The sequence below is a fragment of the Panthera pardus genome, unplaced genomic scaffold (assembly GCF_024362965.1).
Source record: "Panthera pardus isolate Hobbes unplaced genomic scaffold, ASM2436296v1 HiC_scaffold_24, whole genome shotgun sequence".
In the NCBI taxonomy this organism is placed as follows: domain Eukaryota; kingdom Metazoa; phylum Chordata; class Mammalia; order Carnivora; family Felidae; genus Panthera; species Panthera pardus.
In genome coordinates, this window is record NW_026526810.1 from 24,474,473 (window position 1) to 24,487,709 (window position 13,237).

The 13,237-nt window shown below is 58.3% G+C and overlaps 1 long non-coding RNA gene across 1 annotated transcript; it reads right to left on the bottom strand.

The window, feature by feature from the left end:
• Positions 1–1,863: 1,863 nt before the first annotated feature.
• Positions 1,864–4,790, bottom strand: LOC109262599 (uncharacterized). Its single transcript, XR_008416915.1, has 2 exons — positions 4,689–4,790; positions 1,864–2,300 (listed from the first exon to the last, which is right to left on the bottom strand). It is a non-coding gene; the product is annotated as an uncharacterized LOC109262599 (long non-coding RNA).
• Between the last annotated feature and the right edge of the window lie 8,447 nt (positions 4,791–13,237).

Genomic DNA, 13,237 nt, shown 5'->3' on the forward strand with positions numbered 1-13,237 from the left:
CTACAGGCCAGGCCTGGCTGGCACGTAGTGGAGCTTGGAGCCTCCAGTGGCTGGCCTCAAAAGCACGATTTGGGGAATGTTTGCTCCATGAACTCATACTTTATAGGACTAAGCTGAAATGTGCTCACCCTCTCACTTGCATATTCTCAGTGACTCACAGGGCCCCAGGGTAAGTCCCTGGCCAGACCAGGTGTTGAAGTGTGTGGGGACAGGGTAGACGCAGCCCTTGGTCCTCCCACCAGCAGGCTCAGGGCTCTGGTGAAGGCAGTGGTGGTAGTGCCGATGGGGTGTAGACAGGTGGGACCAGCCTGACCTGGGTGCTCAGAGGGGAGCTGGGAGGGAGCCCCGTGGCTCTCAAGCCTCCCCTTCCCCCATGTCCCTTCATTTCCTCATCTCGGAACTCAGCTCACACAGGTTGATGGTAGCTTTTGATCTTGTTCCCCGGCAGGCCCCACGCCTGTCCCTGTGGCTGCTTATAAAGAAACTCGAGTTATGGGGACATGGGGAAGTCCAGAAGATGATGGCGTTGAAGTGCCTCCCCCTCCTCTGGCCTCCTGAAGGCCTCACTTCCCCATCACGGCATTCCTATGGGGCTTCAGGGGCAAGTTCTACATCTTTAACATAGGGCCTACAAGGGACTGGCTTTTCCTTGGGGCTGCCCTTGTGTTGTGGCACAGTCGGGTGGGGGATTTTGGCAAGGCCAAGGGCTCCGCATGGCTAAAACTCCCCCGGGGTTGCGTGGTTGGCTTAGCTGCCCAGGCTGGTGGCGCTGTGAGGACAGACATCAGGATGTCATCGGTGTCTTTGGGATGAATAGTCCGGGGGGGCCGGAGGACCGCGGAGTTGCGGTGGTGGTGGGGGGGCATTAAAACCAAAGTGGTTCTTGGATTCTGTCTTTGTGGAGAAGCAGGCGTTAGCTAGGCAAAGATGGAGACAGGGGCACCTGCTGGGTCAGAGACACAGAGGTAGGAGGCAGAACGACCTATGTGGGGCACTCAAGTGTTTCCATGTGACTGACTGGAGTGGATGCGTGGGGACAGGAAGGCAGACGGTGAGCAGGGAGGCTCTGCAAGGACCCAGAGGCCTCAGCCGAGGGGCGGGGAGCTAGGACCCTCCTGAGCCCCTCACATCCGTGCAAGGAGGCCTCCTGCACGAAGCTGGCAAGGACAGCCCCCACCCCACGGCAGATGGCAGCTGACCGGGCTCTGCCTCAGTGAGGGCCAGCGGGAGGCCGCCCTCACGAGCCAGCTGAGCTGTGGCATGGCCTGGGCTGGCTCTCTGGAGCTGCCCTCATGCCAGTGTCTCGGAGCTCCGCCATTCGGTCTGAACAACCTCGAAGGCCCTGCAGCCTGCTCACCGGCTGCCACTCCTGCCCTATCTCTGAGGGAGCCAACGCAGGGTACTGTGTGTGCTGATGGGTAGGTCAGAGGCAGCAGCCAGGAGAGAAGACACCCGGGGGCGGGGTGGGGGGGCCTGGGCAGGAGTCCGTACCCCGTCCCCTGGTATGCATGAAGGCTCAAAGAGTTCTTCCAGAGTCTGGGGGCTGGCCTCCCCAGTGCTCCCAGCTGGGCCCCCCAGTATCCCTCCCTGCAGGCTCCAGGAGGCCGATCGTGACAGAGGCAGAAAGCAGAGGGGACCATCAGTCCCACTGCAGGCTCGGGCCCTAGTTCCGAGGAACGGCAGCTTGGTACAGAGGGGAGCGTGAGTTCAGAGCCCCGCCCTGTGTGCAGATCCAGGCTCTGCTGGGGCACACGCCAGGTCAGCGAGGCAGTAGGAGGGCAGCCCGTCACCCTTGGCCCAGCAATCCTACTCCTGGGATTCTGTCCCACAGAGACACCCACACACATGCGACGTGCTCACAAGAGCATTCACGGCTGCACTGTTGTGGTAGGAACAGATTGGGAACACCTTGTCTGTCCATCAGCGTGGGACGGGCTGAGCCTACGGCATGTCCCCGTGATGGACTACCATGAAGCTGTGAAAAGAATGTGGAAGCTCTCTGTGTGTGACGGTGCAAAAAAGCTCTGGGGTTTTTGTCAAGTGAAAAAGCAAGTACGAGTCAGCGGAGGGCAGAGAAAGTGGCTCAAGTCCCGGCAGGGGCAGGACGCAGCGTGACAGACGGGTCCGGAGACACGGGGAATTTCGCATGATTGGAACGAGGGGACAATGCCAGGCAAGCAAGATGGAGGCCCGCTTGGGAGGGTCCCTCTCTTTCAGAGAAGAAACTGGAAACCACCAGGAGCCGAGGGATAGTTTTCAGTAAGTTCTGATCTGCTCTGTCTGGTAACAAGATCTGGCAACTGCAAAGCAATGACCCACATTTATAACACGCTTTACCCATGTTGTATCATTTAAACCTCTCAACAACTCCTCATCCCACAAGGGGGGGGGGGTGCTATTATCATCACCCTTATTTCACAAATAAGGGAATAGAGCACAGAGAGGTTAGGGAACCAGCCCAAAGTCACACAGCCAGTAAACGGCACAGGCAGAGAAAGAATCCAGAGTCTGGCTCCTGAGCCCATGCCGCGTCCTCTCAGAGCGGTGGCCTGGAGGGGGCCAGCTGGAGGCGAGGGAGAGTCAGAAGGCTGTGGTAACAATCCAGACATCGGAGCAATAGGGCCTGGGGGAAAGCAGTGGCTTTGGGGATGAGGACTCAGGTGTAGATTTGAAAGTGTTTAAGAAGGTAGAAACAAGCCCTGGTGGCGAGTGGGGTGTGGCCGCTGTGGAAGGGGCCCAAGATCCCATTGTTCACACACTCGTGTAGCAAAATCATGGAGTGTCTGTACTAGGTACTTCGTGCCAGGCATTGTTCTGGGAACCGGGCTTGCCTCAATCCCCAAAACAGACAAATCTATGCCCTTAAGGAACTTTCATTCTAGCTGGTGGAGAAAGACAATAAACATCATGATATGTAAATTACATAGTCTGTTAGAAGGGCGGAAAACATAAAATAAAGGCAAGGGTGGTGACAGGCAGTCCTGGCCAAGGAAGCTTCTGAAGGTTTTTTTTTTTTTTCTTTTTAATGTTTATTTATTTATTTTCAGGAGGGAGGAGAGGCAGAGAGAGAGAGAGAGGGAGAGAGAGAATCCCAAGCAGGCTCTGTGATGTCAGCGTAGAGCCCCACATGGGGCTCTATCTCACGAGCCACAAGATCATGACCTGAGCCAAAATCAAGGTTCGGACGCTTAACTGAGTGAGCCACCCTGGCGCCCCCCACCCCTCTTTTGCAGTTTTAAATGGGGTGGCCAGGGCAAGTCTCACCAAGAAGGTGACATTTAAAAGAAGGCATAAAGGTGGTGAGGGAGTGAGCCTTGCAGACACACAGGGGAAGGGCATTCTAGGCAGAGGAGCAGGACCTGGGACATCCGAGGTGTTAGACATCAAGCGGATCACAGAGCGAGCAACTGGGGAGAGAGAGGTCTGGACATGGGATGGCAGGTGCGTGTGTGTGGGTGTTCGGGTGTCCACAGCATAGAAGACACTTGATGCCTTGAGACTGGATGAGATCTGGAGGGAGAAAGTGAAAGGTGTGCTTGGCTTCAGCATCTGGGTCAATGAGAGAGAGAGAGAGAGAGAGAGAGCAGGTTTCGGGGAGATCCTGAGAGGCAGCCAGAAGTGGTATCATGTAAGCATGTGCATTATGTGGTCTGGTCAGGAGAGGCACCAGGGGGCTGGAGCCCCGAAGATGCAGGGGGAGTACAAGCTAGGGGTGGGAGAGGTCTGTCTCCTCGGGAGGAAGAGGAAAAGCCCGGGGACAGAGCTCGGGGTGGGGGCTCACTTGCAGGTGGCACCGGGAGAAGAGAGACGCAAGAAGGGGCCTGCAGGAGGAGAGGCCAGCGAGGTGAGAGGTCTGGGGGTGAGTGGAACAACACTGAGGAGGCGAATCTGGGGTGGCAGGGAAGTGCCACAGAGTAACAACAGAGAGGTTGCCAGTGACCCTGGCGGAGCGCTGGCGGGAGTCAGATCTCTGAGGTCAAGGGGAGGTGGGAGGTTGGAGGCAGCCACGGAGGCAGAGGGGGAACAACGCTTTCAGGGGCTGCTGGGCAGAGCTGGAGGTGAGGCCGAGAGAGGGCTCCCGGAGGACGGGAAGGCCGTAAACAGAGGGTTTGATGCCAAGAGGCACTGAGGGCCAGCTGGGGAGCCCAGCCTGCCAGGCAGGGGCGCCTGGGCACTGCTCGGCAGCATTGGGTGCCACAGGGTCGTTGCTGAGTGTGACCGGACCACAGATGCTCACTGCCCTGTGTCTGCCTCCTGCCCCCTGCCGGGGCAGGCCCCCAGGAGCTCACCACCCCACCACCCTCTCCAGGGCAGGGGGCCAAACGTTCCAGGAGGGAATGGACGGGTGGAGGCAGGTCCAGGTAGACAAGAATTCAGGGGAGAAGTGCTGGCTTTACAGCTCGAGTCTGGTCACCCCCTCCCTTTGTGGGACACCTGACCTCACCTACTGAATCAGTAGAGCTAGAGGTTTGCCAGGGGGGTGGGTCTGCCCCTCTGGTCAAAATGTTCTCAGGAATCCACCTACTTCCTCTTTTCTGAAAATCGGAACTACTGCTGTTAATTTCGGGGAAAAGGAACTAACCTTCATTGTGTGACCCTCCCCCTACACACACACACACACACACACGCACACGCACACACACATGCAGTGTGAGCAGGTGCGAGGCCCAGAGCTGGTTATTACTCACCTGGTGTGAAAAGGCCTCAAAGAGAGGACACTGTTGTTTTCCCTTCTTGACAAGCGGGAAAGCTGAGGCTGTGGGAGGCTCAGTGACTCACCCAAGGCCCCACCGTGCTGTGACATGGAGGTCACTGACATGGAGGTGAGTGTGGAGAGGAGAGGCCTGGCCATGGTGTTATCTGTCCCCTGCACATGGTGGGCCAAACACTCCATGTGGCCGGATAAATGTCTAATCTCCCCTCCTATCTCAGTGGCTGGTTTCCTAGATGCCTGGGGCTCCTGAGGCTCATACGAACCTGTGAAAGGGGTCCTCACCTCTGGTGAGAGGCACTCAGGGCCTGAGAGAGGCTCCAAGGGGGGTACTTAGCACATGACCTGCTTCTCAGACAACGCTCAGTCCCCAGGACCCCACTGGAGACTCGGGATTGGCCCCTGAGGGGGCTAGTGACCAGAGCCTGGAGTCCACACATGATGGCTCGATCTGTCCCCCGCCCCCCTGCCCATTGTGATACCCAGAGGCCAGCTCTCTGCTGGTCCCTAGCCTCCCGCAGATGCCCTAGCCAGAAATGCCTCCCACTAGTCTCTGCCTGCTTAAGAGCAAAGGGTATAGGCTCGGGGCTCAGAGTGAGGCTCTGTGTGACCTCGGGCAAGGTCTGTAAGCAATTGGAACCTTTTCCTCTTCTTCAACAAAGGGGTGTAAACAATGACAATGTGCCCAGAAGATTCCTGAGGATTAGGGGAGATTCTTTCAGAGCCTGGCCCATAGAAGGTGCTCAGTTAGTACTACTTCCTTTCCCCCAGGACCCCAGGCTCCTGGGATGCCCCTCACTGTCAGCTGCTAGGTGCTGGGACTGAGTCAGCTCTGGAATGAAATGGAGTAGAGCTTTAAGACTTGGTCCCTGCGTCAGGGAGTTGATGGTCTAGCCTGGGCGTTTGGGGTTCATGTCCCTCCCCGGCATCCTGAAGGAAAGAGACCATGAACTTCAGAGCAAGCATGAGGGACCATGTGGTGGGGGGGCCCTGCAGGAAGCGCCTCTGCAAGGCCCACCCCTAACATTTGTGGGGCTCAGAACAGAAGCACAAGGGGAGGCCCATATATGTCTAGATATTTAAAGGTTATACATCAAGCTAACAAATTGCTAAATGGAATACATTCTAGCCTCTTACGTGGATAATTATGCCCGGAGAACAACCTGGAAAGTCAGAGTGCAATTTAGAACTCTTGGACTCCTGGGGTCCAGTGCTGGAATGTGGCAGGGTGAGGAGATCCCCTCCCCCAACTCCTCTCCTGGCTCCAACTTTGGATACTGCCCAAGGCTGTCCCAGGCCATCCAGCCATGTTTCATTCACAGACCAGGCAACAGCTGCCCTTGGCTACCCCTTAGGCCTGGGGTGTGCATACCAGCCGCAGGGCCAGGGGACAGGCCCACGCAGACTGTGGGGCAGGGAGTTCTGGGGTCCTGCATGCGGAGGAAGAGCATGGGCCTTGGGTGGGCATGTCCCCTTGGCTCATGGGCATTTTGCCCCTCGATTGTGGGGGTGAAACCAGAGGAGGGTCAGAGTGGATTCCTCTAATGTGCAGGGCCCAGGACAGGAGCCCTTCCTGCCTGGGTCTAAGTTTGAAGCTACTCTTGGGGTACTCCCAGGACCTAGCTCCAGAGTCCATCGCCTGCCCTGTTTGCATCCAGAACTTGAGCCCCACTGGACCAGGGAGGCGCAGGCCACTGTGCCTTGCTGAGCTCACAGTCTAAGGAGCGCCCCCCCCCCCCCCGGACATCAGGGATCCCTTCCTTCCTACCTAGTGAACCTCATTCTCCTCATGTGGGATGGGGGAAGGATGTCTGCTGCCACACGCCCGCCCCCCTCTCTGAGCCCTGATCTCACGCTGCCTCTTCTGACTCTGCGGACCACGCAGTCCCCGACCCCGCGGGCAGTGGGCAGCCCTCCCTAGCTCGTGCCGGGAAAGTGGGGCACTAACTCCACTTTAGCCCATGTTTCTCGCTCACTCAGCTGAAAAGCTACAGCTGCCCTGAGGCTCCTCCCTGGGTACTGGCCGCTCCTTCCCTGATGCTGTGTGACAGGCCTGACCTCGGGACTCCTGCACCTGTCCTGCCGCCCTGCTGCCGGGTGCCTCCCTCACCTCGGGGAGGGGGCACGGCCCCTGCCACAAGGCTGTCGGTGTCTAAACCCCCCTCCACGTTGCTGCCGCCTGCCTTTGGGCTCAGCATGGCCCCTGCTGGGTCCCCTAATGTACGTTCCCCCTCCCATCCCAGAGGGGACCAGGGGGATTGGGGGTCCCTGCTACCAGGGTTCGGAGGCAATTCAGAGACCTTTTCCATTAGGATAGAAAGGCCCCTGGCAGGGGGTAACAGGGATTTCCCGGGAAGGCTGACGTATGTCCTGAGCTGCGGCCATGAGGCCGAGTCTCTGGTCAGGAACTCTACACTTGGCGGAGAGGCGATCTCATGCTTCCTCCCTCAGACACGCAGCCCGTGATGCCCGCCGCCACCTCAGGAACGACTCCCGCACAGGCAGCGCCTTTTCCCCTCTCCCTTTGTTCACTGATAGCTCTGTTCTTTCTGTGTCCGCATCATCGTTGACCCCTGCCAAGAGAGCCCCTGGGGTGGGGGGCCTCCTGTGGGTGAGGACCAGGTCTGGGACTGGGTGAAGGGGGTGCCCAGGCAATGGAGGGAGGGAGGGGCACCCATCGCCCCTGGGCACCCATGAGCCACCCCAGGAGGCCTCTACTTCTCTCTCACTGGGATGGCCTTTGTCTTCCTCCTGGAAGCAGTCCCTCCCTGCCTGCCCCACAGGGACCGAGAGCCAGAGCCTGACTTATCAGTGAAGAGACTCCAGGGGGCAGTTCCCGGGACAGTTACCATACCTGGGGGCCCACTCGTGTCAAAACTGTGGTGGGCCGGGAGCCCAGAGTCTTCCCCTGCAGGCTAGTCTAGCCAGCTGAGGCCTGCGAGGCCAGGGGCGTTCATCTCAGCGGGGATCCCTGAGCCCATCCTCCCCTCCACGCCTTTGCACCTGCTCTGCCCTGTCTCACTGCCCCACGGTGCCCCCTTTCTGAGAAGCCTTCCTGACCGCAGAGCTCCCCAGCCTGAGTCTGGGTGAAGGACCTACCACAGAGGGTCCTTGTCCTGTGAGCTGAGAGTCCTGGAAACCAGCCCAGGGGTACTCTTGTCTCACCCACCACCCTCCTGGGTGGGTTCTGGGCCCCTGGGGGCTCAGTGCATGCTGAGTTTATTCATTTTGAGTGTGAGAGAGCAAGAATGAGAGCAAAGGGAAGGCAAAGAGAGAGAGGGAGAGAGAGAGACTCCCAAGCAGGCTCAGCACTGTCAGTGAGGAGCCTGACACAGGGCGGGAACTCAGGAACTGTGAGATCAAGAGTCAGGGGCTTAACCGACTGAGCCACCCAGGCACCCTCGGTGCAGGCTCTTACTGGAGGTGAGGGGCACAGCATTCTGGCCTGTGCTTCAGTTGCCCATTTGAGAAACAGGGGCTCTGCCCCGACCCATTTCCTGACAGAATAGCCCGGCTGCATCCCAGTGGGACGCACCCCTCTCCTCCAGGAAGGTCACAGGAAGCAATCGAGGATCTGACATCATGTTTGAGCCCAGCCCTGTCTGGTGCCACCGGATGTCCCAGGAGCTTCTGCAGGGGAGGAGGGAGCGGGCAGGAGATGGGGCTGTAGGACAAGAGGTTGGACCTGACTTTCTATCCCTTCTTGGGACAAGGCTGTCCTCCATTCTTTTTTAAAAAATGTTTATTTTATTTTTGAGAGAGAGAGAGCGTGCTTGAAGGGCAGGGAGAGAGGGACAGAGGATCCGAAGCAGTCTCTGTGCTGACAGAAGAGAGCGCAATGTGGGGCTGGAACTCACGAACTGTGAGATCGTGACCTGAGCCGAAGTTGGATGCATAACCCACTGAACCACCCGGGCACCCGAAGCCGTCCTTCATTCTAGCTGGGGTCCTGAGATGGGGGGCAGCCCAGGCTATCGAACTAGGCTGCCCATGCCTCTTTTCCCAGAACTATCCTTTACATGTGCTACAGATTCGCAGGGAAAAAAAAAAAAAAAATCTACCCAGTGGATACCAGCCCTCAAAGCCACCTAAAGCCCAGTAGGCATGAGGAGGCAGGTTTGGGACTGAAACTAGCATGGAGTGGGGACTCCCAGGGGCGGGAAGCTGACTTCAGCTGGGTGGGTGGAGTTGGGGGCCCTACAAGGACAGCAGGCCACCTGAGACACTCTGAGCCAGGCCCGGGACAGACAGACAGACAGACGTAGGAGCCTCTGGGACATTGTGGCCTCAGGGAGCATCGCTAAACTGAGCTGGTGGGACAGGCTGAAGGACCAGTCACTTCCTCCTTCCTGACCACACCTTTCTGATGAGATCACCTCCTACTTCACTGCTTGGTCCTTCCGCTGCTGCAGGAGCAAATGAGGTGATGCAGAGACTGAAAAGCATAAAGGTGGTATTATTATTAGCAGGAGTCATATTTGACTTGCTAATTAGCTTCCTAAAAATAGCCACATTTATATAGCGCGGGGAGAACCCTAAGCTGGAGCTGGCGCCCTGGATTCTTGGTATAGCTTTGTGGCGGCCTTGCTGTGTGACCTTGGGCTAGGCCCTGGCTGTCTCTGGGCATCTGGTTCTAGTTCGGGCTCCTCCAGTTGGGGGGCTGGGTTCCGGAGGACTGGCTTCCTCCGAGTCACTAGGTCATGGCAATTAGTGTCACGGGGGCTATCCTTGGTGCCCTTTGGGGAACTTGCAAGGGTCTTCAGTCTGGCCTTGGTCTTGGGGTCTGGGGGCGCTGCCCAGTCTCTAGCACAGAGCCCAACCAGTAGGAGGCTCCACGGACTGCAGATGACAAGCGTTACAGGGAGGAGCTGGGGCCCGGTAGGGTGGGAGGTGAGGGGCTGCAGACCCACCACAGGACATCCATCCATTCAGCGCCTGTTTACCGAGGGCCTGGCCCCGTGCCACATGCTGTGGAGACGACAGAGGGCAAACTAGACACGGTTTTGACCTAGTGGTAAACCTCATAAGATACACGCAGCTCCCACAAGGGCTAGAGAGGGGTGTGTGGTGCCAGGGGCACACGTCATGGGGGATTTGATTTAGTTGGGGGGGCAGGGAAAGCTTCTAGGAGATGACTTAGCTTGAACCTGAAGAGTAGGTACCAATTAGGCAAAAATGAGTGGGAGGGGGATTCCAGGCAGAGGGAACAGAGGGGGCGTCGGTGGGAGGGGCTGAGGAAGAGCCCGGTGGCTGGGGAGGGGATGGGGGCCTCAGGAGGCCCACCTTTGCCATTTGAGGGATGAAAAAGCCCCCGAAGGGAGCGGAGAGTCATGAGCGGAATGGTTGGAAGAAGCTCTTACCGTGGTCCAGGACAGAGGTGGTGGTGGCTGACCCGGGGTGCTCGTGGCAGAGGAAGGGGGTGGGGTATTCTGACTGTGGAATCGAGAGCCCCAGACTCTGACGATAGCATGAGGCAGCAGGGCAGGAGAGTCACAGTGATTCATGGCAGGGCCGACCTGGAAGTGCACCTGGGAGAACAAAGGCTTCAGGATGTGTATTCTTTCCTCCCTGTCTGGTTTCGGCTTTGGGAGGAAATGCCCCTTTGTCCTCCTATCCCGTGAGTCACAGACCCCTCTAGGCAGTACAGCCTGCCACCTGCCAGGATGCTATCCCTCCTGTGTGTCCCCATCTCCGTTGTCCTTGCCTCGCGGTCTCCGGGGTGCCCGCTGGGGCACCCAGCTCCCTGCCCACCTGGTCTGCTTTCTTGGGCAGAGGAGCCCGTCAGCTTGTGAGGACTGCAGGGTTAAGTGTAGGACAACTGGCCTTTACAGGGGGGCTTTCCCGCAGACTTCGCCTGGATGTGGGGATGTGGGGGCATCGGTGGGAATCTCTAGGGTCGTGATGCTGGAAGGGGCCCCTGGAAGACCATATGGTCTGTCCCCGACAAAGCACAGCCAGGCTGGGTGCTGAGGACCACAGAGGGTACGACTTGCACAGCAAAGCACAGAACACCTGGATGGCAGCCTCCAGCCTCCTGGGCATTTTAAGTCTCGGCAGGGGCAGGGCCGGTGGTTCTTTCTGACCCCGGGGATCTCAGTACCCTCAGTGCCTCAGACCCTGCATTGCCTCCTGTCCCGGGACTTTTGTCCCTAGAAGCTGGACATCTGGGACTTTGAGAGGAGGCCTCAGGGGATATAGTGAGCTCTCAGTCAGAGCAGGGATTCCTGCTGTGACCAGATTCTAGAAGACTGGGAATAGGAAACCTCACCAGTGGGAAGGGTCTTGGGCTGTTAGCGGCGACGTGGAGCTCTCCCACAATGGGCCAACTGCCCTGTGCTGGGATCTCTTCTGGGGCCCGGAACGGTTCATCACCCCACTCCCCACACTCGCTGTCCTGGGGAAAATTATCTCCCTTCACCTAAGGGGGAACTGAGACAGTACAGAGACATCCGACCCTTCTCGCCCCACAGCAGTCTGACCATCTTCCTGGTCCCCCAGAGCAGGCTTTCGGTACAAGGACAATCCTGGAATCCATCAGGGACACTCTGTGGAGATCTTGGGAAGTTCCTCCTTAAGTCCAGCCTCCTTTGCAAAACAACTTTCTATGTAGGGCTGCAGCCTAGGATGCATTCTCTTTTCCAGGGAGCAGAGGTTGGATGGAGCTGGGTGCATATCCAAAATGTTCTCTAAGCCGTGGGCATGTAAGGAGGGGGAGAAGGGCCGATTTTCTCCAGTGCTCAGTTGGGCAAACCGGACCCTTAGGCAGGAGGAGGGGACTGCATCGGTCCTGATTTTCAGCCCTGCAAGTTCTTCTTGCTCCTGGGAACTCGGTTCCCCCTCTGTTTGCCCCTCCCCTACACCTGCTCTGGGACCTGGGGATGGTCGTTGGGGAGGTGGCTGGGCACCTGGGAGCTTTTACTCTGGGTCAGCACCACCCTCTGCTGGCCGTCCAGAAAGGCCAGAGATTTCATCAGTGCCTGCTGGGCAGCCCAGTGCGAGCTGCTGGGGCCTCAAGAGAGGCTGGATCCCCGGTTGTCCCCAAGGCCAAGCTGGGTGTGCCCTGGGACCCCGGCCTCAGCCAGGCCTCCCTCCCCACCAGCATCCCCCCCAACACTGGCCAGTTCAGGATACACTGGGTAGGGGTAGAGCCACAGCCAAGAGACAGGTCCCAGCTTGGCCTCTGGCAGGCTGAGTGACCTTATTATGCAAGTTTCTGTTCCTGCCTAGACCTCAGTTTCTCGATCTGTACAATCATCAGAGTGGCTCAGGGAGGTTACCCCAGACCATAGCTTGAGAGCCCTCCCTCTGCCTACCCCTCTTCTTTGTGTCTGACAGGCCTCAGCCCTGGGCAACCCCTCTGAGTCTCTGTGACCCCTCTCCCACCTGCCGGCCTCCATGCTCTCCTCCAGGCCTCGCTGGCTTCAGGAGCAACCCTCAGCCTCCCTCCTACCCCAGCACCAACTATTCGAGCGGGCCCTCGACGGGTGTGTAACAGCACCACTGCTCAGTGTACCCGTAGTAAAATGGGATAAACACGCCCAACTCCCGGAACTGCCATGAGAATTAAACAGGCTAACAATGTGTTTACAGAAGAGTTTTGTAGGTGGCTGATATGTGTCAGAGGAGGGGCGGTGAGTAACTCTGGGAGGATACTGTCCCCAGACTCCTGCCCCTAGGGCCGTGCCGGCACAAGTGGCACTCGCTGGCCACGGGCACACCCTCCCAGGTTGGGAGTCAGGTCGGACCCCTGGTTGTCTCGTCCCGGCCCCTCGTGGTGAGAGAGGCCTGAAGCCTGGTGACAGGACAGGCCTGTGACCGGCAGAGCTCTAGACCCGATGTGGGGGCTGCGGCCAGACCCTCCCTGGGGCAGAGCAGACTCTCAGCTCTGCGGGAGAGGAGGTAGGACGTCCCTTGGGCACCAGCTAGGATGCAACATTGGTGGAAGATTTTATCCTGAAGGCTCTCCAATCTTCTCAGGAGCAAGTTCACGGGCCTTCGTTGGACACAGAAGTTCTCAGAGCCCTCGCTCCTGTGCCCCTTTCTGCCTCGTTTTATCCCCTTTGCCCCCAGCCCCTATCGGCCGCTCTGAATTCCTTGGGAACCATACCGTTCACAGGCACCCTGGGAGGCAGGTGCTAATACGACGACAATGTAGCACAGAGATGTTCAGTAGCTCACTCATGACCTGGAGCTGAGGAGCCAAGAATGGAACCCACTAAGCCTTGCACCCGATCTCCAGGCTCCACTGCCTCGTGGAACTCAGCGGGGAGACCAGCTAGAGGTCTTGCGGTGTTCTAGGTGACAGAGGATGGTGGCCTGAGTGGGGCAGGACCAGGGTTCTTGAAGAGGGATGGAATTGGGATATACTTGGGAGGAGGAAGTGCTGGAGTTTGAGGCTTTGAAGCCCGGAGGTCAAGGGGACAGGGCAGAGGAAGCTCATGGGGTTGGGTTGGGCATGGGGTGGGGGTGGGCCAGGGGGCTGCTCAGGATGGCCGGGTTGTGGGAGGGGGTAGGAGGCGATGGTCA